Source organism: Anser anser (genome assembly GCF_964211835.1).
Source record: "Anser anser genome assembly, chromosome: 2".
Classification (NCBI taxonomy): Eukaryota; Metazoa; Chordata; class Aves; order Anseriformes; family Anatidae; genus Anser; species Anser anser.
Window position 1 is genome coordinate 45,093,413 of NC_139721.1, and position 26,005 is coordinate 45,119,417.

The 26,005-nt window shown below is 37.7% G+C and overlaps 1 protein-coding gene across 10 annotated transcripts in view; it reads left to right on the forward strand.

Annotated features, from left to right (window-relative positions):
• The window catches only part of NOL4 (nucleolar protein 4), a 191,058-nt gene that overhangs the window by 67,425 nt on the left and 97,628 nt on the right, over nucleotides 1-26,005 (forward strand). For 2 of the 10 annotated variants that reach the window (XM_083823472.1, XM_083823464.1), the window contains exon 1: nucleotides 17,129-18,095. The exons of the other annotated variants lie outside the window; for them this stretch is intronic. The gene's annotated coding sequence lies outside the window, so the exon portion shown is untranslated. Of the gene's footprint in view, nucleotides 1-17,128; nucleotides 18,096-26,005 lie in introns of those variants that run through there. 10 annotated transcript variants of the gene reach the window in all.

Consider the following 26,005-nt stretch of genomic DNA (forward strand, 5'->3'; position numbering starts at 1 on the left):
CTTTCCACCAGTGAGCAAAGTGAGGAGGAACAGTGTATGTGCAGCTGGGACATGTGCCCAGACTGGGGACGGTGGAAGTGCTTTCATGTCCCTTTTGAGACTCAACCTGTAAGCATCTCTCTTAGAGTGTTTGGCAAATATTTTTCATTTAATCTCAGGAAATTTTAAAACGTCCACTGCTGACTCAACTCAGATTTTGGTTTTGATGACTAGATTTGTAAAGGTATTTAGCTGTGTAATTTTATTAAAACCAATTAGAACGAGACCTCTAAATGCTTGCTGAATAACAGTTGTGAAATAAAATATTTATTATGTTTTTTCTACTTTAATAAAATTTTGCTGCAGTTTTGCTCCTTAGTTTTTTCTGTATTAATTTCTGAAGAAAATATTAGGAAAAAAAAGTCATGTAATCACCAATTACTGTAATAGCCACTAGAGGTCTACTGATATCAAAATTCTGCCAACATCAATTATTTCTGCAAGTATTAAAAATTCTTCATCCAAAAGAAAGTGCTTCTCATTAAGCATTAGTTGTTTGCTTTGTGAGGTGTATCATTTTAATTTTTTGAATACTTAACCTCTTGGTGCTGTTTTTAATCAAGCAGTATTTTGCTGAAGTAGGGAAGAGTTGCAGTGTAAAACCTACAACTGAAAGGAAACTGAGACTAAAAAGATCCCCAAGTATGTTTACCAAGTGAGTATATTATAATGTAAATCACTGGGCAGAATATTTCTTAGTGGTTAACCTTGCAGCAAACAGTGTTTTAATGAAATTGTTCTACAGCTAATGGCTTTTTATGGCATTAGTGGTTTCCACCTGCCTTGGAGGATTATATTTATATTTCAAAAAGTAAAAGAATCTTCAAACTCTCTTTTAAATGATCTTAATATGATGCTTTTTAAATTTCTAACAACAAGTGGGAATTAGATTACTGTATTTCCTGTAGGCCTAGTTATTCATCACAAGAACAGGAATGAATTCGTTGGAACAAAAGGGTTGATGCATTACATTAATGACTTTCCTCTAGAGACTTCTCTGAAATCAGGTGACAAATATTGCTTCTCAGCCAAAAAAAAAAAAAACACCAAAAAAAACCAACAAAACACAACAACAAACCAAACAACAACAAAAAGGTAGATCATAGCTGCCCTGTGATTCCTGAGCTCCTTACCTAGAGTTTGTAGGGAATCTGTCCAGGGCATGAGAAGACCCATAAGAGACCTGATTGACGCATAGAATTAAACATGACTTTATTTGTTCCTGATCAGCAAAATGTTTTTACATCCTCTCTGTCATGGCCTATTCCAGCCACAAAACAGCAGCCCGTTTGCCTCAACTTGTTAATGCACAGATAACATGCATAGTTTTCATCCCTCACTGAAGGATGAAGGCTGTAACTGTGTGTTGAATTCAATTAGCTGTCTAAGGCAGTGGCAGGTGGCTGGCAGCTAAAGAAAAGCCTATAAAATCTGCCTTTCTTTCAGACTATTTATTATAACAAAAAAATCTGATGGCCACATCTGTCAGTCCATGTTTATGAAGGTGTCCACACATTCCTCCTCCTGGGTCAGAGTGCTTGGTGTGAGAATATCTCTTTAATAGGACGGGAAGTCATGAGTGTGACAGCTGAACGACTTAGAGGAAATCTTCTTACTATGGGATTTGTAAAACCCTTGTATAAATGGCCACTGTATACATCAGTCATGCCCGAGGCAGTTCTCACTTATTGCCCTTTACGGAAATATCTCATTTTTCTCCCTCTTCACTTTAGAGTGAAAATACTACATGAAGAGGGCAATGCTTTTCCCTACCTGAAGAAAGACCTGTGAAATGAGTTCTTTTGAGAATATCCTCGCTTTCCTCATTGAACAGGGAGAGAACCAGCCAGGTCGTTTTTTGCAGAAGGCAGAGGAGCAGATTTATTCGAGGCAGGGAGGTGCAATCACGTCTCACTGCACCCGTCCAGACCCAGCACCCCGGCAGGGATTCCTCTCTTGGGGGAGCAGGTGGTGGAGCTGCTATGCCCTCCCTTATGTTATGGGGGAAGGGTAATTTCAAGTTGCTGTCAGGGCTCCAAAGGAGTCTTGCCAGTGAGGCTGGATGGAGCAAAAGAGATATGGCAGAGTAGCTGGGATGCATGAAGACAAACGGTATGCTCTCCAGCCATTGTCTCTCCTAGTCATTATCATCCATTCACCACTTCCTAGCTCAGCTTCTGAATGATTTGATCTATTTTCATCTAGTACCGGAAGCTGGAGATTATTATTATTACTGTGTTTGTATTATTAGTAGTATCTCTCTTTCCATAGTGGCCAGGCATTTTTGTGGTGCTAGGTCCCCCATACAGAATTTGTGATGACCATAGCTTCGTACAACCCTAAGCAGTTCTTTGAGCCCTGGGCAGTGGGAAAAATACTGGAATTGTCTGACTTTCTCTAAGCATCCCATACTTGAGAGGAATGAATGCTGAAAATGATTAGTGTGAGGGAGAGAAAAGGTAAAAGATATATCATGGGCATGGGCCATTATGTTTTTCATATTTAAATAAAAACAGATGTAAACTATATGAGGCTAATGGGGCATTGCTTCCAGAGTTTCAATGTAGCAAAACTAATGGAAACATTTTTTTCTTTTTAGCTATAAAATGTAGTGTTTAAATGGACTTATATGGCAGAAGGGGTGGAGCCAGTATGGCATTTTTTCCAGATGTTTGAATTCCTAGTTATCCTTGCCCCAGAACTGGTGATTCACCTTTTCAAAGCTTTATTCCCTGTATCTATGCCAACAATATGTGAGCACCTCCACAGCTTTTGTTGTTGTTTAGTATGCTTGAGGGAAAAAGGAAAGGGCAACTTATTTCTCCTTCCCTTGGGTAAAATGTGGCAAATTTTCCACTCTCTGCCTTCCTTTCCCTGTGAGGAAAAGATGAGAAGTCAAATGACAGTTTATTAGCACTAGCTATGCTCACCCCTGTCTCAGGCTGGGACCTCAGCCAGAAACATGATTCAAGCATTAGGAGTAAATGAGAGGAATATTGTTCACTGCAAGATTCCCAGCCCTTCCTCAAACTCACAGATAAACCCAACAGATTTGACTGAAATCACAATGAAAGCATCCTGAGGACCTTAAAGGATTTATATTTTTAGCTTTCATTTATTTTGTTTCAGTTTTCCAGAAAATGTGGTTGGTTTTAAGAGAACTGTAAGCAGAAATAATTATTCAAGCAAGACCCAAAGAAACACCTAAATGAAATGCAAAAATCCAGTTTGGTAAACAAAATACAGCTTTCAAGATATACCCATATGTACATATATAAGTATAATTTAGTAATGATTTTGAGAATTCTGGGCTTCTAATTTGGGGACTAGTTACCATGAGAGTGAAACTTATAGATAAAAGTTTCTGGAGTTTTTTTCACTTTATGTGTGAAACCAGAAATCCTGGCAACTTAAAGTTTTTAAATATTGTGTTCACATTAACCACATTAATTAAATATCAGAGATTCAGTGAACTGGATATGGATAACATGCTGGTGAAAGCCGTCTATGGTGTTGGTTTTATTAACTGAATCAGTGTACTGTATATTTGACTTAAGGGTAGGGTGTCTATAGATAGAAAGCCCTCAGGCCTGTGACTTAGAGACAGGAGTTGGGTTTGTGCGCTGCAAGCTGGGTGAAAGCAAGTCTTGGAAAGAGTTTCCCCATGGTATTGAGTAATATACATACAAATATGTGCAGGGAGAAAAATGGCTTTCATATGTACCATGGATGCAGTGTCTGGAATATTAATATTGCTGCATTTGAAGCCTTTACTTCCCGTGACAGCCTAATGAGCCACTGAAAGTGTCTGCCTGCTTGTCCTGAGTGAGTGTCCGGCATGATGTTGTTTGTGTTGTACTGCAGGATGCTGAAGTGAGGTTGTTTGACTTCCATCCCCTTGGGAACCTCAGGAAGAGATGTACTGAATCTCCCTCCCATAAGGCTATCCTGAGAAACTGTTTTCTATCTAAATAAATACCATCTCCTGGGGATCTTTTGGAATAGTAACCACACTGTGAGTGCCAGCATCTACAAGTCAAAATCTAAAAAGCTGAACTACAGAATATTTAATATGAAGGCACAGTTAAGATGCATTCCCTTTTTGATGCTTTATTACTTACTGGCTGAATAGCATTGGCTTCCTATCTGTTTCTATGTGTAACTTAATTTGTACATATTTTGTATTGCTTGGGACTGAACTTTCTTAGGGACTTTTGTTCTACTTATTTGCTATACAAAAGCTAGAGTCATCTGTGATGTGTTTTCTGAAATTTCTTAGAGTTATATACTAAACAGGGGAGGGAGGAGGTTAAGGTATACTACTGTATTCCTATGTGAGATTTCTTAGCTGGAAATATATATGTGTGGCCTGTAGTATGAGTCTAGTCCATCAGTACTACTGAAGCGAGCTTCACAAACAGTTTGTGTATTCGCAGTAAGTGGGATACAACCCAAGTACACCAAGTTTGTTGTTAATACAGCAGACATTGAGCAGTAAGTTCAGTGTGCTCTGGCAAAACTACTCTTTTTGCACACTGCTGCACAATTGATATATGCATAACAAATTATGCCAGAAAGCATGAAATGAATTTTTTCACCTATGTGCAAAACAGTTATCACTGCCGTGCTTATCCAGTTTGAATGATGCCTTCTAAACATGTTGGGTTCACTATGTGTGCCAGAGTATGTTGGTTTCCAACAGTTTGGCAGTCCAGATTGGACAAATGTCCAGAGTTCTCTGGCTCTGTATAGATAAAACACTTCTGCAGTAGAAATTTCATAAAAAGCCTTTGTGTTGATAGTTTTATAAAGAAGAGTAGCAGATTTGAACTTTCAAGTCTACAGCTTCTGAATCTTTTATACATAAACTGATCTCACTTTTGTATACTTATGAAGAAATGTTAGCTAAAAGTCTTAGTTGCTTCTTCAAACTCTGCTTAAACACTACAGAAATGTTTGATACGGAATAAGAATTCATTACCATATTATGCTTCATGCCTTTCCTTGAACTTTACTGCATTGCTACACCTTGAAAACTGATGTTAGAAAATAAAAACTGGCACAAGATGCTCTGGGCTTAGAGGAGACACAATGAAGAAAGACTAGAATGGAAGGTAGTGTGGAATAAAGAGACATCAAATAATCTCTTGGGCTCTTCAGTCTGAAAAAAAAAAAGTTGTCTGCGAAAGAGGTATGACAGGGATTTGTACAATTGTAAGGGTTGTATAGAGATAAGCATGGTATTATTCCACATTTTCTTATACTGTAAAAATTAGGCCGTTCATAAAATGAGCAGGCAGTGAGATCATAAGAATCAAAAGATGGTTTCAGACTCAGGACATCATTAAGTTGTGGTATTTACTGTCACAGAATGTTTCAGAAGACAAAAATATGAACAGCTCAAAAATGGAGTGAGTGTAGTCCTGAAGCATAGATCCACTGATGACTACTCAGCACAGCTTCTGAAAATCTTAGAAGCTCATGAAGGATTGATAGCTCGAAGCTGCAAGGATGTACCAGAAGAAGGATTATCATACATTTTATTGTTTGTATGGTCTTAACATCTGCTTAGTATTGGGATACTTAGTAAAATGAATCTGCTCGACCCACTGTGATTATTTGTGCTTGCTTTTAGATATCCAGGCATCGCCTCTGTATGTTAAATCCTTGATAGCACATGCAGCATAGTATCAAAGAATCAAAAAAAAGTCCTGCAGATACGGGCAGTGAGAGGATTTGATTCCCCTAACAGATCAGTAGAGAGAGAATCTGTAGCCAAACAGGAAGAAAAGGCAGTGCTCAGTTGCTTGCAGTATTATGAGCCTGCTCTTTGATTTTGTGCATATGTTGTGTTAATTATCATAACGAACCATCATAAGGCTGAAAGTTACCTGAATCTCTGTTTTACCACCCCCAATTGTTTAGTATACTAAATAGAATAGAAATAGAATAAGTAGAATTCTTCACTGAAAAGCATCTGATAATTATGTAGAAAAATATTTAATTCTGCCATCCTAATGTCTTTTGGAGTTTGTTACTGTTGACAGTTTGCTCTTTCCCCTTCCCTTTCCCCTGCACTAGTGGTTGCAGGAAAAAAAAAAAAAAAGGAAAAAAAAAAAAGAGGTCAGACAGAAATGAAATACCACTGAAAAATTAATCTTTATGGGATGGTAGGAGAAAATGTCTAAGCAGCCACTACGGAAGTGACCAGTGGGAAGTGACCCAGTATTGAGAGGAGGGGATGCAGAACTGGGGTCCATTGGATTTGTGTATGTTTCCTAGTTACGTCTGCCCTGGTCTCTTAATTTCTCTTTGTCTCATTTCCTGTCTGGAGAGTGAAGGCGATAATATTCCTTTAAATCCCTTTATTTTCTGTCTTGTTTGATTTAACAGTAAGCCTCTGGGCCAGGGAGTTTCTTACGATGCGTATGTGCAAAGCTGGCAAAATGGTGACCTGACAGCAGTCAGGGCATGCAAACACTGATGTGCTTTCTTACATGTGTGCATATGTTAAACAGAAATACTTAAAAAAAAATAGCCAACCAATAAAAAAACTACTTGAGAAAAAAAAATAAATACATGGGGAAGTCCTTAGCTATTCATTTCTGCCCTTTTTTCTCTCTTTCTTTCTTGTACTCTGCTGCCATTCTCTCACTTTCTTTTCCTTAACCTTTCTCAGATGGCAAGAAGGCGGCGTAAAAACAAAAGCTTCCCTCTGTTTGATGGCATACTTTAAAAGAAAAAGTAAACTGTGAGGGAATCACTGCCTGAACTGAGTGTGCCTCCTCCTCCGAGCACGCACTTGGGTGGTAACTAGAGCGCTGCTTGATGGCTGCTCTGCGCTGCAGCTGGTCCCACCAGCTTGGCTGCTCGTGCCACCCTCGTCTCCCTCTTCTGTGCTGCGAAGAGTGACACACTCGTACATGCCTTGGAGGCAGAGCTCAGTGAGACGCAGGTGTCACGGGCAGCCCTGCAAGGCATGCCTACTGGCAGCGTCAAACCAGCGTGCCAGCTTTGCAAAAACAAATCAGAAACACACAGCCATCCTTCTTGTGGGGGGACCAGTACCCTCTAGCACACGCTGGCTCTAGGAAGCAGAGCATCCATGACCTTTTAGTGATATGGTTTCAGGAAATGTGGAAAAGCATTAAAAAATAAAATAAAATAGACTTTTTCTTTTTTTCAGTGAAAATAATTTTCAGTTTTAAGCTTGAGATGTGGAGGGAAAATGTTGCCGTTCTCATTTTGATGTAATTGAATCTGAGTGTTGGTGGGTAACCGTCCTCCTGAATCATGTTTCCTAGTGGGAGATTGGGATGCCCAGATGGGAGCTAGCAAAACCCCACACATCTCACCACTTCTCTGCATGGCTGGGGCTAGGCTGGTGCCAAGACTAGCTCTCAGTGTTAGCCTCACCAATTTTGACTCATATAGGGGAATATTAGGCTTGTTAGCATTTCTATTTTAGAGCTACCAGCCATGGGATGGAGGACTGGGAAAAAAGTAGCACTTAAATTCCTCAAGATTTGGCTACCCCACCCTATGATGCATTTAGTATAACGTTGAATATTTTTCATTTCTTAAATTAGAAGGTCACAATATCACTTAAGTCACCCAGTGGAGACAAATTAAATTATGCAGGACCCACATAAGCCTCTGTGCATGACTGGGATTCCAGCCCCTAGTCCTGGCCATCCACAACTCACTGAAATCAGTTTTGCACCATGGGACCTCAAAATGGTTTTGTCACTACTTAGCTAGGTTTTGAGCAATTGTTTTATTGTTCGTCTAAATGTCTTAGCCCAGGTTGTAAATCTCAGTCCAGCTATCCTTTATAGTGAATGTCATAGCATCTGCCCCTCTGTATCTGAAGCAGCCAGACCCTGATGCAAGCCTGCATGACATCAGTGAGTACCAGACTAGATCTTTATTAAACAAAAGTTAATCATGGTATTCTGAGATCTCATATGCAGAATATATTTATGAAGTCATGACTAGAGAATACAATTAAATGTGTATCTTTGCCTTTTTTGTGGTGAGCAAAGTATTACCAGTTAAAACCTGGATGTTGCAAGATGCACTCTATGAAAAGATTGTTAAATATGTGCAATAATTCTCACAGACTTTAAATGAATTTGTCATAGGAATTTTCCCCATTATAAATGTAGTGCTTAATCTCATAATGTACTGCAGACCAGCTGTATTTGGTCTTAGGGAATAAGCAATAAGGAAAGTTTTCACGTGATCTGAGAATTAAGGACTACATTTATACTTTTTATTTGATGTCTTAGGGTGGACAGTCCATGGAAGTTCATTCAGGTAGTGCTGTTTCCCTCTATTGTGCAACCTATTGGAAATTGGCTTTCACAAATTCACTATTCGAATGTTTGTTTTTCTCAAAGCAGGAAAGGGAAAAAGATATCAATCATTGTCTTAACATGATATTTATGATTTTTTTTCTGCTACCTTACTGTATGCATGTAGTGTGCTTTGCTTTGAGCATTAGAATACCCTGTGTATCAATTTTTCCCCACTTTTCTCCTTTACAGTGTGTACTCTTAGATCAGTTTTACTTTACCGTATCCATTCTGTCCCTGTTAACGGTTCCTCAACTTTTATGTCTGTCTCTGAGAATTAGATAGCAGATGTAATAAGCAGCCAAGGTTATGGCCCAGGCAATGCTCTCACGTCTCAATTTTTGTTTATTTATTTTACTTATATGCAATACATAAACCATTTATTGAAGGATTGGTGTCCCTTCAATAATTTCTTCATCTAATTCTTTGAGTCTAATGCCAGGTGAAATATTGGATTGGCCTCTTCTGTTGAGAATGTAAAATAAAAATTTAAGGGATGGTCTCATAATTCCTGTCTGAGATTCCCATTCTGGAAACTGAGTTTAGCTGTTGCTCCTACCAGGCCCAAAGAATTATTCTTTACATGCCTGCCAGTGAAACTTAACAGAGCTTTGGACAAAGGTGGAAACAGTGAGAGGAAGTAAATTTTTCTTCATAATCTTCTTCATGTCCTCTTAATGTGCTGTTGCTTCAGCATCTCATACAAGTCTTCCTGTGATGCACCTTGTAGCAAAGTGGAGAACTGAAGGTATTTTGGTACAGATCTTGGTACTTTAAGAGTCTTAGATCTAACTGTGTAACTGAATGTATGAAAAGCATCTGTCTTACAGCTTGCATGTTCTTTAGCTCCATTTTATTCTCTTCCCCAATTTTCATTCAAGCAGTCATGTGATATTATGGGTACATTTCTTACAAATGTGATGACATACACTGAACCAGAATAAAAATTTGAGTATTCAACACTTTTCCTGTACTATAAGTTCCTTGATTATGATGTTTTGTCAAGCCAGAACTGGCTGGCATAGATTTCTTGTCACTTTTTGTAGTTATGCAATGAAACATAAATTGCTTCTCTTTTGATTTTGGTACTCTTGGTCTTACACCAAATATTCATCCACAGAATTTTAGAGATAACTCAGATGATTCTTGTCACTTTGCTGGGCCATTAACATGGTACCACTTTTCTTATTTTTCCCTCATCTTGATTCCTCTGTGTGTCTGTCATAAATGGCAGCTCTTGGGGAAACATCATCAGCCAATGTGGTATATGTAAAAATTGTTATTTTCTGTGATCTTTAAGATAGGAATTACTTAAAATATTTTTTCTCCAGTTCTGAATTCATAAAGCTATTCAGGGAGCATTAAATATAACTTCTTGCATGGCATGATTGGGAAATTGGCATTTTTTGGTCTTTCAAAGCTATTTGTTTACAGAACTTTCAGTCATCTCACTATGTTGTTGGATCCTATTTCCAGCTTATTTTTAACATCAGTGTCTTTATCCTGAACTGTAGCTTAAATTGATAAATGGGAGAAGAAACTAAATTTTCCTAAAAGATCCAATATTATATGAGGGAAAAGCACACTTCTTGTTATGTTGAAAACAGACCTAAGCCCACTCAAACATAGAAATGCACAGCAGGTCGGTCATCCAAAGCACTGTAGTGACATGACTTGAAGTACCAGGAAGAAAATTTGATGCAGCTTCTAAAATTAATTTCATTTGAAACCGTAAGGACTATAAAAAGCATCTACCATACTGATAATACCTATTGCAATTGCATTATGCTGTGGGATTTTTTTTTTGAAGTAATGGAAAAGAATTTATGCATTTAGAATGCATGCTCCAGTACAGCTATTTTGGCTGCTGGAAAGGAAATATTGGAGAAATATGCACTGAAGAGTGGAACACTTTTTTTTTTTTTTAAATCCTTAAAATTTATCCAGAAATTACTTTTACAAAGCTAATTAAGTTTAATTTATTTTTTTTTCTTAACTAATTGTACTGCTTGATTTTTGTTTTCAATGCCTAATACTTGACTTTTTAAAAAATGCTTGGATATTTAAAATTAACTGATAAAGCCAGAATGGATATTGTGTCCGTTTTAACACAGAGATGCTCCTTTCTGACCTAAGTTATGAGCATTAAAAGAAGAAAGAAATAAATACATTGGTCATCATGAAATTTTATTTATTTATTTATTTTCTGACAAGCCCGGCCTGATGCTAGCTGTTTGGGTAGATTATGCACAAAGACAGGTTGTAGAGCAAAATTCACATGAATAAAGCTAAACAGAAATCAATGAGCTTCTTTAATAGAGTTAAATGTAAATATTTGAAGTAATACATACAGAAAAGAAATTATTTCAGAGAGTGCATTTTAACAGTGTATAAATAAAGATAATAGCACTGAACTTGGAAACCAGATTTGGAAATGGACTCTCTTATTTCAGAATGTGAATAGGTTTTCCTGTCTAAATTTACATGATGCTAAACGAGACTTTTTGTGATATTACCTAGATGACATTTAATTTAAATATTTTAAATATCCACGCCTAGATTTTTCTGTTCAGGAATGTACAATTTAAAGTTCACACTTATGTTTAGGTAGATACAAATGATCTGACCTTCAAAACATCTTGCATTGAGAGGGAAGATAGGAAATGTGAATTTTTCAGTGTTACAGCTGGTATCCAGGGAACTGCACATGAAAAACTCAGAGGTCTTTGCAGGTCACGTTGGTAGAAACTAGCCTGAAGAACAGGGTTACTATGCAGAAGTACATAATAATGCAGTGTATAAATACAATGTACAGAGGAAGAGTCAAGAGCTCAAACACATTAAGAGCCCAAATTATTAGTATGTGAAAGAGCCGCTGAGCCTGTGGCTGTTGTAAGGTACATCTATCTGCTGAAAAGAAAAGAGTCAGGGCTACAAGTCTGAGCACTAGAATGCCCAAACATTCAGTCAGTTTAATTGTTAGCTCTCTTCAAGACCTGCGTTGGGCCATTTCAGCTTGCTTGCTCCAATGTGAATCTGTTGTACGTGAGAGTATCCCTCAGCAATGGGGATGAAAGCATAATCCACATGGGCTTCCTCAAGGCTTTTAAGAAGGCCTCTCCTAAAGGTTCTTTAGTGTCCCAGTGGCTGAAAAATCAGAAATGGAGAATATGAATAAATATTTATTTTTCTCAGTGGAAAGAGGCCATCAACGGAGTCTAAGTGGATTTGCAGCAGGACACTTATTGTCCAAAATATTCATAATTAGTTTATAAAAAGGCCGGATAACTAGGTGACAGTTGTTGTTGACAAGGCTAAGTTACTCAGGATCAAAAAACTAATCCCGATTGTAAGGAGTTACAGAAGAATCTCATGGTACTAGGTGATAAAATAGCAAAAGAAAATCATCTGTAGTGAATGTAAAGTAATAATAGTGAAGAAATATGATTCTAAATTTATATACAGTTCACACTGGCTGTCAGCTGGCTGTTACCATTTTGGAATAACATCTTTGGGGGATAGTAAATAGGTCTATGTAAGCATCAGCTCATTGCTCAGTAGTGGTTGACAAACATGTTGGTATGAATTGTTAGCAATAGCACTAAAGGTATGGGTTAAACAGGGTTTGTAGTTAGATGTTAAATCAGCTAGTGCAGTTGGAGAAAGTAGACAAACTTTTTTGTATACAAATCTTGATGAAGTTGGGGATAGAAGGAAGAGACTAAAGAGCTTAATACAGATGAAGAACAATGGGATCCAGCAGGAGAGAAATAGGCAACAAAACAGTGAACAGTAGCATCTGCTTTTTCACCACCATCAAAGAAAGAATGATGGGCAAAATAGACTTTGTCTGACCCAGCATAGTAATTCTTATACTCATGCCACATCCCTGTATAAATTTATGTACCTATAGTGCCATTCCACCCTCCCTTTCAAAAAAAGGGTATTGAAGAAAAGGTACAGGGAAAGGTGACAAGGAAGATCAAACAAATGAAATAGTCTGCATGAGAGACTGGACTACACACTAAGACACTTTAACCCAGAAAAAGGATGACTTAAGAGGACATGACTGACGTCTATAAAGTCACAAGTGACAAGGAGAAGATTGAGAAGGACTGTTTATTTGTTGTCTTTCATAATAAAAAATGTATGATGAAATTACCAGAGGTCATGACCAGAATAAATAAAACAAGACAGTTTTTTTGTGCATCACAAATGGAGGTTGTAGATGCCAAATGCTTATACAGGGTCAAAGAACAAATAAAAAAATAATAGAGAGAAAATCCTTGAAGAGCAGAGTCTTTAAACTAATTTTTGCATTTTTTAGATGCAGATCTGATCTGTAGATCATCCACATCCTGTCCATGAAGTTCACATTCAGGCTTCTCTTGGGAACAAGTCAGCCAAGTCCCTCTGAGGATTTGGACACCACGATGCAATGTCATTAGTGTGCTTTTTACAACCAGCGCTATGGAGGATTGTTATCACCATTTGGTTAACTTGGGCTTACCATGCAGATGAGAGGGTTTCAGCGTTATGCAGTGTGTACGAAACTGGTCTAGCATGGACACAAGTCAGTCTGCTGTAGCTGGCCCAAAGGACAGAGCTCACTTCCTGGGGAGGTCCACAGGGAATGGACAATTTGGCTAAAAATGTAGCCAAAGTATATTAGGTTGGGTTTGGGAGGTGTCTGACCTAAAGGTGGTAGAAGGGTGAGATAAGGAGGCATGCTTGCTCTGTTCTCACTCATGTGTCTAGTCTCTAGCTGGTGCCTGGTGTTAGGGCCAGGAAATTGTCTGTTCTTACGCTCTTTTAGGAGAGTGGTAAGGGCTCATTGCTGGAAATTACAGCTTGTATTTTAAAGCCAGTGTTTATTTCTAACCTCTTTTTGAATAAGACTGTCTATCAGGCATAAGTGTGATGTAATCTTTTGTTTTTGGTCTCACTCATCGGAGTTTGTACTGCCTCAGACTAGCCTGTGTAGTTAACAGAACTGCAGAATCTTTGAGTCTGGAATGGACCTCTGGAAATTGCCTCGTCCAACCCCATTGCCTGATTAAGAAACTGAGGAAACTAATTTTTAGAAGACATATAGTCAACAGACATTTGAAAGCGCATATTTATCTTTGCTATGCCTCTCCACCACTCCCAGTCTGATGAATTAATCCTACAGGCCTAGAAGAAAGAACATCTTGCTGTATCTTAAATTCTGACCTTGTGTTGCGTTTATGATTTCAACGGAGAAATAATTTTGTTTAATGTTGTTAAATGTTGCCCATGTCTCACAATAGGGTATCTTGTCCTTCCAGTAAGTACTTCTACATTTGGCACTACATTCCCCAAATGCAAAGCATTGTTTTAAGAAGATAAAATGATATTGTTGTTATTTTTTTAAGTGCAGGCTGTTTTATTTTATTTTATTTTATTTTTGTGTATAAATTACTTTGGCAATTTGAATGAAATCACAATGATTTTTGCATATTCAAAGATCATCTCTTGAAATGTGTCATCATTTACAATATCACTTGATTCAAACCTGACCCTAATTCTGTTAATACCTACTGCTGTTTGCAAACCTTGAGTAAAGTCAGTGAATTGAGAGGAACCAGAGATGTAAAAAAACAGTGTAAGTGGTACAGGAAATAGATCCTGATTGCTTAAATGAACCAATGGATGGAATTACAGGAGGCAAATGCTAAATTGTATGATACCTTTCCAAAAATGATATTGTGTTTAAGAATAGTTTTGTTACCTTCATGAAGTGCAAAAGCAAAATAATTCTTTTAAATTTATATATTTAGATTTATTCTGATCATTCATTTTGCTCCTTTAGTTTTGTGTTTAGAATATTAAAACTGATGTTTGCTATCACAAGGTGGTTGTACAGCTTGCACTGGTGTAGACTTCTCATTCTTGATTTATCACTACATTAGAACTGAAATGCACTCAGTGTTTCATATCAGGAATACATCTGACAAATGCAGAATCTGAGTTACCAAGATGTTTTTAAAGAGAGAAAGGAACAGATAGGGAATTAAGGGTTTTAAAACCTCAAATCAGGGGTTTGATTCTGCAAAGTACTGGGCACAGTAGCTCTGTTCCAGCAAGACTTACATGTGCTTTTGTTCAGCCCCAGTATGTAGCATTGTTTAATTTCAAATTAACAGTTCTTAAAAAGAAGATTGATATTCCCTTTCACCCACAGATTTCAAGCACTCTGTGAATAGATATATGTACAGAAACTATACAATAAAAATGAGAATTCAATGGTGATTTCTCAGTTAAGCATAGTAAAGAAATAGAAAGGAAATCAAAACAGAAACCTTCACTTTCTTGTGTCAACTTTTCATGTTGGACTCACATATTAGCTTTATATTCCTTTCTTCTTTCTTGTTTATTTTCAACATAACACCCTCAGACTTCTCATTTGTGACCAAAGCTGTGAATTCGTGCAGAAACGAAGGACAGGATGCATCTTTTGAGCTCCCACATCTTTTCCTTAAACTGTGGGTGTCTTGTTGAGAGGAAAAGTGCTTGCTGCATATTCACCTCTCATCCCCTTCCCAAACAACAGGGTAGACAGAGGGCAAATTTCAGACTCCACCCTCATTAAAGGGTAGACTGCCTTTGAAAAAGGTAGAGCAGTGGTAGGAGCTTATTTCTGCTAAGGACCGAGAGCTGACATATACTTTCGAGCCTTACCAACATGTTTCTTTTCTCCTAGTATGTTACAGGTACGTGTTGCTCCCTAGTCAGACTAGATTGCTTAAATATGTCTCATCATCTTTAATTTTATCTCATTCCTTGTTCTGGCAACTTCTACCTGGTTTTATTAAAACAGTTGACTTTCCCTGGGTATACATATATGCATATACATATGTAATAGAGATAGCTGTGAGTTCTTGGATGTTCCAGGAGATCTCTGAACTTTGCAGAGTTAAAGTGCCACTGGTTCTCCACATGTGCGAGAGGGTACATTCCTGCTGAGGGAATGATACGGGTATCCACCAGAAATAAAGTCCAAGAAGTTTCAGCCTGAAATGGGAAAGATGTTCAGGGCAAATTTGGACCCAGTTTAGTAAGTGTGTACTGCGAGTTTAGGGTGCTGGCAGGGGAATGCATTTGCTACTCAATTACTAAAGGAATACAGTACTTATATTTTGTGTTTGGTCAAAAGACTGAATTTCCAGAAGAACAAGACTCAGTATTATCAAATGTAAGTTCTGTACATGAGCATTAAGAAATGCATGTTTGCATTCTAGGGGCAATATTTACCGATTTCTACAGTTATAGTTTGTGAAACAAAAAAGAAACAGAACTTCACTTTCATTAGACATTATAGTAGTTTATCTATTTTCACTGCATTAATCTTGCTGATAACTATTTCTTTCACATTGTGAGAAGACAGCGTATGACAGGAAAAATCTGTAACATCATTCAACATCTGATTTTTTTTCCTCAAAGCCAATTTGCATGCCTACAAATATCAGCATTTCCCAGTGGAATTGAAGGTGTAAAATATTGTCTCTCGAGCTCAAAATCATTTAGCCAAAGATTCTTCAGTATTTGGGAATTCTGGCTGGATGATTTCAAAAGCAAAACCATATGTCATTTACATGACTTGGATTTTCTCCAGTTGTATAGAACACGAGTGGAAAGTGGTGTAAAAAAAAAAAAAGAAAAAAAAAGGAAACTAACACTAATTAGATGTTAATAAATACAGGTGCTATACTGTGTAGTGTAATTCATCTTCACAGCAAGCTGTGGGATGAGTCAGAGACAGCAGATGCTGAGTGATACTATTTTGTACATAGGCATGTATATTCTCGATACACGCTAAGATCCAAATTAAGGTAAAACTGAAGGGGTTGTGTAACAGATATTTTTCAAAATTCAAGAAGTGCAATTCTGTCTAGCCATGGAAAATAAATGTAATGCTTTTTGTTGGGTTTTGTCTGTTCACTCCTCACTGTAAATGCAACCAGGGTAGCAGCTGGAAAAGATGGCCATTTGATTATAAGTCTGCCCAAGAAGATCTTGACCTGACCAACCTCATGCCCCCATTCCCCCAGACTTCCCCAAAATTTCCTTACCCATCCCAGGCAGTGAGGTGCCTGTAAGAAGAGGGTTCCTTCCCTCCCCAGCCAAAGCCTTATTCCTGGCCATACCAGGTCTGCTGAGACCAAGTTAAGTTGGGACTAACCTGCCAGCTGTCCTGTATGACTTGCTGTACAGGGAAAGCTGTTATATCTCTGCACACTGTTTTGCTCCCCTCCCCTCCCCAGTAGGAGATCTGGCTCATGTGCAGCTTGTGGGCTCTTTCTCTTTCACGTGTCAGAATGCATAGTGGAGGCTCCTTGCTTTTAAAATTTCCAGAGAGAGAAATGGATTCAGATAGTGTAGATTTGACTCATCTACAGCAGCTCTTTTAGTACTCAGATGCAGCAAGACATTTCTGGGGCTGAGGGGCTTGTGTGTCCTATCTGCTGATGCTGTGTTGTGTGTGTAGCCACACACATCGCATGCTCAAGAGAGAAGGCACAAAAGAGTAAGGAATCAGTTCTGTGCAAATGGACGGTTAAAAGCATGATTAAAGACTGGCCTTACGTTCTCAGCTACTGCTTCTTTAACGTGACAGCTCACTGAGATGTGCTTGTGTCTGAAATAACACAAGAAGGCACAGTCATGCTCCAGCCTCCAGGAATTTACCATAATTGTTGTGTGGAAAAGAAAAAACTTTTGCATGAAAATTTGATTGAACAATTAAAAATGCATAAATAATTGAAGTGACTATAAAGCTTTCTATTATTCTCATTGAGAAAAAATGCTTAAAGCATAGGATCCAGACATTATTCTGGGGCAGCAAATAGCTGGTATTTACAGTATGGATTACTCGTTTTTCTTTAGCCTGATGAACAGGGCTCCCAGAGCTTATTGTGGCTGTTTTCTCGTTTATATGAGACACGTGGCCGCTGTGATTTGCTTTTGTCAGCATCCCCTCCCCCCTCAGCATAAACCCCCGCGCCTCAAACACAGATGTTGTACCGTGCTCTTTGTGTGCATGCATGTCTACGAGTGTAAAACGGGGAGAGAAAGGCTGTGGCTAATACGCTGGAAAACCAAAGCTGAAGCTCAGGACTTGGCTTGAGACTTCATTTCTTTATTACGGTGAGATGTTAGCGTGGACTAAGCGTAGGACTAATGTGTATGAACGAGTAGTGTTTAATAGCAGCCACGCTGCTTAGAAAATCAGCAATTTAACGTAAGCAGGGATGGCAGTTTCATTAAATAACGCTATGATCTCTCAACCATATTCTTAACTAGTAATCTCCCCGTAGCAAAATACATAGATAATCAACCTCCTAGCCTGCCAGTAAACTTGCAGGGGAATTAAATCCTGGAGGAAGGAGCCCGTAGCCCCGGAGGAAGGCTGAGTGCATGTTTCACTGTCGTCTTTTCAGCTCATCTCAGTGGTCCCACTGCTAGAATGTGCTCTGTTGTCATGGCAACCCCATCTCCTGCTTCCTACAGGAAAGATTAGCTCGTACTGTGCACTGGAGAGAATTTAGGGGAAGTCAAGCTAATCCCTGGGTGCACTGCGAGAGAAAGGTTGGACCTCGCCTGAGGGATGCTGTATCTGCAATGATAGAATTGGCCTGCCACAGACACTGGTATTTAAGTTGAAGAGCAGAATTCACAGTAAGTGTCAGATCCTCCAGAGAGGAATATTGAATGAGGTTTTCTAAGTCTTGCCGAAGACTGTCCCATGCCAACAGTGGAATGACAGCAGGAGGCTGTGTGTGGAATACCAATACGTTTCACCCGTTTAGGTGATATTTCAAATACAGATTTAGAGCCTTAGTTCCCTGGAAACTAGGTGATAAAATTTTAAAACATCACCGTGAGACGCGCACCTAGGAACCTGGAGCATGTCTCATTCGGTGCATAACGCTGAACAAGCGATGATGAGCGTGACTTACAAATTGTGTATGCACTGTGCGGCGTGCTTAAGAATTCCTGTGTGCTGAAAAATAAGCGGGAAAGTGTGATTTGTGTGTGCTGCAAAGTCAACTGAAAAAGTGCTGAACTATCAATATTAAGCATGAAAACGTACAACTCTGATTCAACAGTGGTTTTTTCTTCATATTAAAACCCAAACAGAGGGAACATGAGCTTTTTAAAGGTATAGTCATGATACAAGCTTTTATTTGAGGAAAACTCATTTTAATGTAGCTAAATTAAGATGGTGTGTGACATGATGCAGCATGTGAAATGTGTGTCTGTTTTATTGCTTGTAGTAGTTAAACAGAGAGTATTCTAGCTATTCAATTTCTGGTTATTTTAATGCTCTAGCTGTCTTTGATATGGTCCTGTATTTCACTTTAATAGATGCTCAAGTCTCCCAGCTTTTAACTAGATGATTTGCAATAAGGTTTGAACTGTCTGTTTTTTATTACTGTCAGCTTTTCCTAAAATTATTATTTTTAACAGAGTTTATATGTTCAGCCTATGTATTTTTACAATGTTAGTATGTATATTTTTCCTGTTGAGTTTTTAAGTAAAAAAGTAACTTCATGATTAATATATACAAATACTGTCTAATTTAGATCTATTTATGCATATGTTTTACATGTATAAAATGTATGCGTGTGTGTGTGTGTTTCTGCAATACATACATGCATATATATATGCAGACAAATGAGGTCTTTGTTTTAATGAGGCCCGTTAGTGATTCATGATTATATATCACTGGGGAAGTAAAAGACCTGTTTTCACTTTGAAGAATAGGCAATTTTCGCATATCTAAAACCTTTCTTGTTGCAAAAACCTAATAAACACACTCAGTCTGCTTAAAGAAACAGCATATGTATGGTTCTCTGTGTGCCTGTAGAGTAAAAAGGGAAATCATCTTGACTGATATGATGAAAGAACACTGTGTTGCCATTCCAGTGACCTGGGTCTATGAAATGGGTAGTGAAGGGGCATTTGTTTTCTTTTATTCCCTCCCAGGGCAGCTCAGAAAGAGTCACACATAAGCTCCAGATTGGTTAATATGAGTGATCTCAGAAAACTTTTTTTTTTTTTTTGGTCTCATTTGCCAAATAGTAAGAGCATTGATAATCAAAGAGAATGTCTGTCTTCTCTGTAGATGACAAAATCAGTAGCCAGTGTATACTTATTATGTAGAAGACTATATAAATAAGCACAAAATGTACAGAAGCTTTATGCCATTATTCAAGCTGGCCCTTGAATCTGTGGGAGACATATGGGTGACAGGGAATCCACACAACTGCTAAGCAAACTGAGAAAGCACTCAGAAATTATTCTTCATTATCCTTCCAGTTAAAATATTGGTTTTAAAAGTCTCTTCTGTGATAAAATAACATACGTTTGCCAGATAATTCATTGTGTATTTTCACAACCTCTGTGAGGCTATTTTATAGTTACACTTTTTAACATAGCTATCTATACCTTTTTAAAAACTGTAAATGTTTAATTACACAAATTTTCTACCTTGTGTGTCATTTTCTTAAATTAACCAAGATGTTGGATTTTTTTCTCTCAAGGTCATGTTTTGATACCTTTTTTTTTTTTTTTTTTTTTCCCCTAATGTTTAATTTCTGTATTGTGTAAGGTTGGCTGGTCAAACATTGCCTCAACTTTTTTTGTTTTCTGCAAAATGTGGGATTTTAGGAAGTTGGTCCAAGTTTTATTAAGGCTGAATTTTCATAAAGGGACTTGAACTCCTTATCTGTATTTTTAGACAACTTTAAGCACTAACACAGTAAACAGGACTACTTACATGTGAGAAACTGCAATAAGGTTGAAAGCATGCACCTAAACCCATTACCTGTGTTGCATTCTCTTCTAAGAAAAGGCTGAGCATACTTGTAACAGTGTGAGTGTATCACACACAAGGGCAGATCCAAGCAGTAGAGACAGCTCGGACTCAGGAGGTTAGGCCTCCAAACTTGAGGGAGTTCCTATATAATCCTGTCCTTTGATTAAAGATAATTCATTTCCTAGAGTTGCCAGAAACTAAGAAACAGAGGAATGTCTGATTATTGTATACAAAAATAAACAAATATATAATTTAATCAGAGTCCCTAAACTCCTAAAAATTACAGATGTAGCCTCTTCTACCAGGTTTCATCATCTGGACTTTTCCTGCTGTGAGAACTCTTTGCTTCCTTACTGCAGCAGGTTACTCCTCTGCCCAGCCTCTTGCCTTCATTCCTGCTCCCTGCAGGTACTGCCCTCTGCCTGAACTGCCTCCTCCCTGTGCCACCCTGTCCTAGTATTCAGGCTGTCTGCTGGCTAGATGTTGAACTGACTAACATCGTGCTCTCTGATGTGTCTTTTACATGCATAAAAGTAGTATGATGTAATGTATATACTGGATCACCAGGTCAAAGTTGAGAATTATGACACCAATCAGAAAAATATTGTTATTAGTGTGTTGCTCTCTTTCCTTGAAACATTTTTCACTATTGCCAAAATTAAAAATATAATAACAATAATAATAATAATAAATTATTTATAAAGCACAGCCCCTGCCTACAACCTGAGATCTTCCTCCATTTGGAATTCATGGCTAAAAAATTGTCTCTTTCTCATTCAGGTACTAATTCAGGGAAGTAGAGGTAAGACGTTCAGCACTTCCCAGGTAGTACGTTGCACCTCACAGAACCTGGCCGTCTGTTAACATCCAAAAATATGCTAAAATCACAAACTCTATTCTACCCCGGCAGGAATCTTGCTGCTGGTATTCTCATTAAACCAGTAACAGAAATCATAAATTTATACTACATACAAACTTCAGGCTACATTGCGTCTTTACATACAATGTATGTGTCTCTCCATATTAGAGTTTTATTCACCACATTTTAATAAGAAAACAGCAATAGTGATGCTATTTTTTCTTGGTTGCAAGGTGTTCTGTTTCCTGGGGCTTATTTGTCTCTTTAATTCTTTTAAAATATATGTACATGTCTCATATTTCTAAAGAGACCATAAATAGTTTGAAGGTAACGAAAAAAAAAGGTAGCGAAAGTGGCCGTCAATGAAAGAAAAGTATCTTCAACTGAAACAGGAAGTTTAAATCTAGGGGGATTTTATTTGTCTTTAAACATAAGCTCAGATCTTTTGATTTTTATTCTTTATTTATTTTTATTAAACAAATCAAGGATTTAAAAATATTTTTGAGTTGAATTTGACTTAATTCAAAAAAGTAATAGCCACATGGCAATATTTTGGATATTTTAAGTCTCTTTTATCTTTCTTTTCTTCCCCAAAGTAAAACTCTGAAGCCAGTAGTTGTATGTAGATTGATTAATTTAATGGACTGAATTATTTCCCAGGAAATGAACACTGGCTGCTGTTGACTCTAGTGAGATTAAGAACATATATATCCAAAGGTAGATTTCAGCCATGTGTGTGGTGTTCTTCTGGCCAGTTTTGTAGCAGTTAATTAAAAAGTGTTTTCTCAGTGCTGTGCTTCTGGCTTTGGTGTAATAAGTATTTTATATTAGCTGAAGAACTGGGCAAAATAGCAATGCTAATTTTCAGCAAGGCCAGATACAAAGGGTGAGGAAACAAGATTTCCTGGGCAAATTCTGTTTCTACTGGTAGTTGAAATACCATATGTTGTCTGGGATGACAACCCTAATACTAATGCAAGTGGAATTGTTGTTGTGACCCCAGTATTCTTGTAATTTTGTACGCTGCTAGCTATAGCAAACTGAATTTTTCAGCCTTCTCTAGAGGTCATTTGTGAGACCGTGACAGCAAGGGTCTACCAGGAGCATGAGGGGCATACAAGCTCCTTATTGAGGAATACAAAGGTTTATTTTACTGGCAGAATATTAAAATGTAAAACACTAGTATAAATAATAAGAAAATTGCAGTTGAGGTAGAAATTTATACAATGGTAATCTGGAGTTTCTCTTGTTCTTTTACCAGAATCATCCACCTGGAATTTTACAGGACTTAGGAGAATAGTGTGAGCCCAAGATTTGAGTGATCAGTCTTTTCACATGTAGTGCGTTTTAATTTCTCATTGCACATTTATTCTTGACAATATATTAGTTATTGGTGTATTCTAGTGTGGACCCCTTTAATAGTCTGTGTATAGGTGGATAAGTAATTTTGTGTTTGTCTTTCTCTGCTCATTATGGTTGGAAGTGTTTTCTGAGACATGCTGAGTAGAGGAAGATAAGACAATTGTTTTTGTTTTATTGTAAGTTAGGTGTTTCGTTGTTTATGTACAAAAAATAAAAATAATAATAAAACATTGTGTGTGAGTCAACTTTTTAAGTCCAAGGTTCTTCTTCCCTATATTTCAGACAATATCCCTTCATGGTGGGATTCTATCAACACCATAAATACATTATAGTTAAGAATAGTTACTATCCCTATGTTCTTTAAGCCGTTTATTTACTTCAGGTTTCCATTGCTTTATCACTTTCTTATTTTCAAAATATGTTTTGTGTATGTGAGTAGTTGAGCTGAAGTTAGACATAAGCCACCTGAGATGTTTGGCCCTTGCAAGACTGCTGTTTGTGTGGGTTGATGACAACATCATCAGCAGTCCTGAAATCATCTGTGATTTGTGAATGCTTTCAGCCAGAGGCAAACTAAATGGGATCTGATCAAAACTGTGTTTTGGAAATTCAGGTCCAAGAGCAAGAGTGCCATGATATTCACTAATATAATTCCGTTCTGCTCTTCATTGCTATGTAAACTACTGAAGATTGTTTTTAATGGCTCATATTGTGGTTATCACATGATACAGAGATTGGATTAGCAGTACCAGTCCTTTTTCTATCTGCAAACGTGCTGTCAGCATGCCTCTACTTCCACTACAAAAGCTAAGCCTCTACTCCCTGTATTTCATCTTAATTTCCTGCAGCAGCAGCAGCTGTGTTGTTGAGCTTAGCAGGTACTTGTAGTGTAGGAAACTCCAGGCACTGCAGATTTCATTGTGATGTTAGAAAGACATGCATTTTGCAAAAACAGACTGTTTGAGAATCTGGTTGTAACTTCTACAGAAAAAGGACTTCCACGTCCATGATTTTCAATACAATTATCAAGTGTTTCTTACCCTTTGTTAGAAATATGTTAAATTATGGCTGTCCCAGGTGTTCTTCAACAAAAGAAGATAACATTGAAATTAAAGCAGCTCTCACAAAATTTTGATCTTGAAAGGCTTCTCAAGTTCAGCCTGAAAGCTTTTGGACCAAAAGCCCAAAAGCATTCCAGGACATTTTAGCTAGGGTTGAGAGATGAAAGTTCAAACCTCTTATCTGAATCAAGTTGTGCAGCAACTGGAATTTAGGTATTTTCTGCATCACTGATAATTGCTCTATCTCCATCTATATGGATTTTTCTCATCTTTGCTCTGTTGATGTGTTTACAACAGCATATTCGTTGTACAGGAGACAAGCACTGGCTTTGTATCCTGCTGTTCTAGGGCTTCATCTAATTTTGGGGAGACAGGAACCAAACTACTATACTTAGCTCTTTGCAGAAAGAGCAATGCCAAGAATAACTTTGAAGTATTACAAACTTTTCTGAAGAGGAAGACAATATTCTTAGAATGCTTTCTAAATGCTTCTCTATTGAAGCCGCTATAGTTGACACAGGCTAATAAAGAGAGGTGTTTTCTTTTAGGAAGGCTGCCGTTTGAGTCTTCCAACATGTCTTTGTTCATGTGTTGGAGGATCAAAGATGGCGACTACTTCTTTGCTTAGACAGCTGAAACTTTTTTAAGTATTTGGACTGACGTATGCAGTATGATTGGTCATTTTGTGTAAATATTTTACTGTATGTTGGAGACTTGCACTCATTTAATCAGGGGTAATAAAATTATGCTTTCCCCAGATTGATCTGCAATTTTTGGATCAATTCAGCATCTAGCCTTGAGGCCTTCTTGTGATTCCAAAATGAAACAATCTCAGAAGCTGCCACACCTGGAGCACCTCTGGGTAACATCACCAACAAGCTTTTCCACCCTAATTTGTATTTGAAATGGAAGTAACAGATTTGATTGGAGTACTTTTACTGTTGCCAGCTTTACCTTAGATTATACTTTTTGTTGCGTTGGTTGTATTATTTCTTCTTATGGCAGTTATTTACAATTGCAGAAAAGGAAAAATCTGTTCTGTGTAAGAGGACACTCTAGGCATTTCATGCTGTTGAGTATCAGTATTAGTGTTTGCTTTTGCACTAAATACAAAAATAAGAGCCCACCCAGATTGTAATAGTTATTGTAAATAACATTCTATTCATGATCAAGATTGATACCATGTGTTCTACTTTGCAGCATGGATAACTTTTCTGCTTAACCCAATGATAATAACTTCCACACAGAATTAATGAGCTCATTCTATTCTCAAACCCATTTCAGATCCATGTTCTGCTTCTAAATATTTTAGCTAAGCTTCTGTTAAACACAATTCCTTCAGAATTGGTACATTGTTATTTAGGAAGGAAGGAGATCTGTTTATGAAGGCGATGATAGAATTGCATAGCAATGATCTGGAATTTGAAAGAACTTCCCAGGAACCCTGGTGTTTTGATGGACATTTTTATCTTATTTAAGGAAGAGAAAGCAAGTGTTACTCATTGTTTTCATTGGTTTTGCAAACACTCTATATTGTCCAATTTTTCTGGAAGCTTGGGAACAGGTTTGTCATACGCTAATAAAAACAGTGCTGTTTCTGTTCCTAATGTGCATTTGAGTTAGATTGAAGTAGCCATACAAGGATGACCCCTTCAAGATGCAAAGTGTGTTGTGGGCCAACCAATCTTGTTTGCAAAAAAAATTTTAAAGAGAAAACAAATTATATAGAGGATTTTGCAATATCATTGTCCTCTACTTTGTGTTTTAAAATAACACCAGGCATTTCCATGAGTGCTCTCGACCCAAGTTCCCCTTTCCTCTCCTAGCTAGCTTGACAACAGAGAACATCATTGCGCTCAGAACGCTTTGTTTACCAGCAGCAGCCTGCCACTTTCCACAGACAGAGTAGTTGGGCCAGCTCAACAAATGGTCATTTCTCACAATTGTATGCTGTCCTTCATTCTTACCCAATCCCATATTATAATGAGGCCGAGTGGGTATTGTGGTTGGGTATGGCTTTATCATTTTCTTTTCTAGTGCTTTGAGCTTTAACTTGTACATAAATAGTTAAAATTTTAGTGAGAACAAGACTGATTCACTGTGATTAAAACTTTCTCAAATACTCTGTTTTCTTTGGTAATGGTTCCTCACCAATACTGTAAAGTGCAGGAAAAGCAGGTGCTACAAATACCTGAGTGGACTCCCCCACAGCTGAATCCTGCAGTGACACCAGAAGGCTTTAAATGAAGTAGAAATGGGGTCCAGTTAGTTTCTTTCATAAGAAATCTCCCCAGTCTGCAAAGAACTGCAAAACCGTTCATGGATTCTCATGGAAGAACGGTGGTTTTGCTCTACTTCCTGGCATTGTTGTTTATTTTGGTTTTGAGTCTAGGTCACGATGATATTTCAGCAAGGGCAAACTGGCTACTTTTAAAAGGAAGGAAAGTTTTGAAAGTTACTGAAATAGTATTATATCCAAGAACAC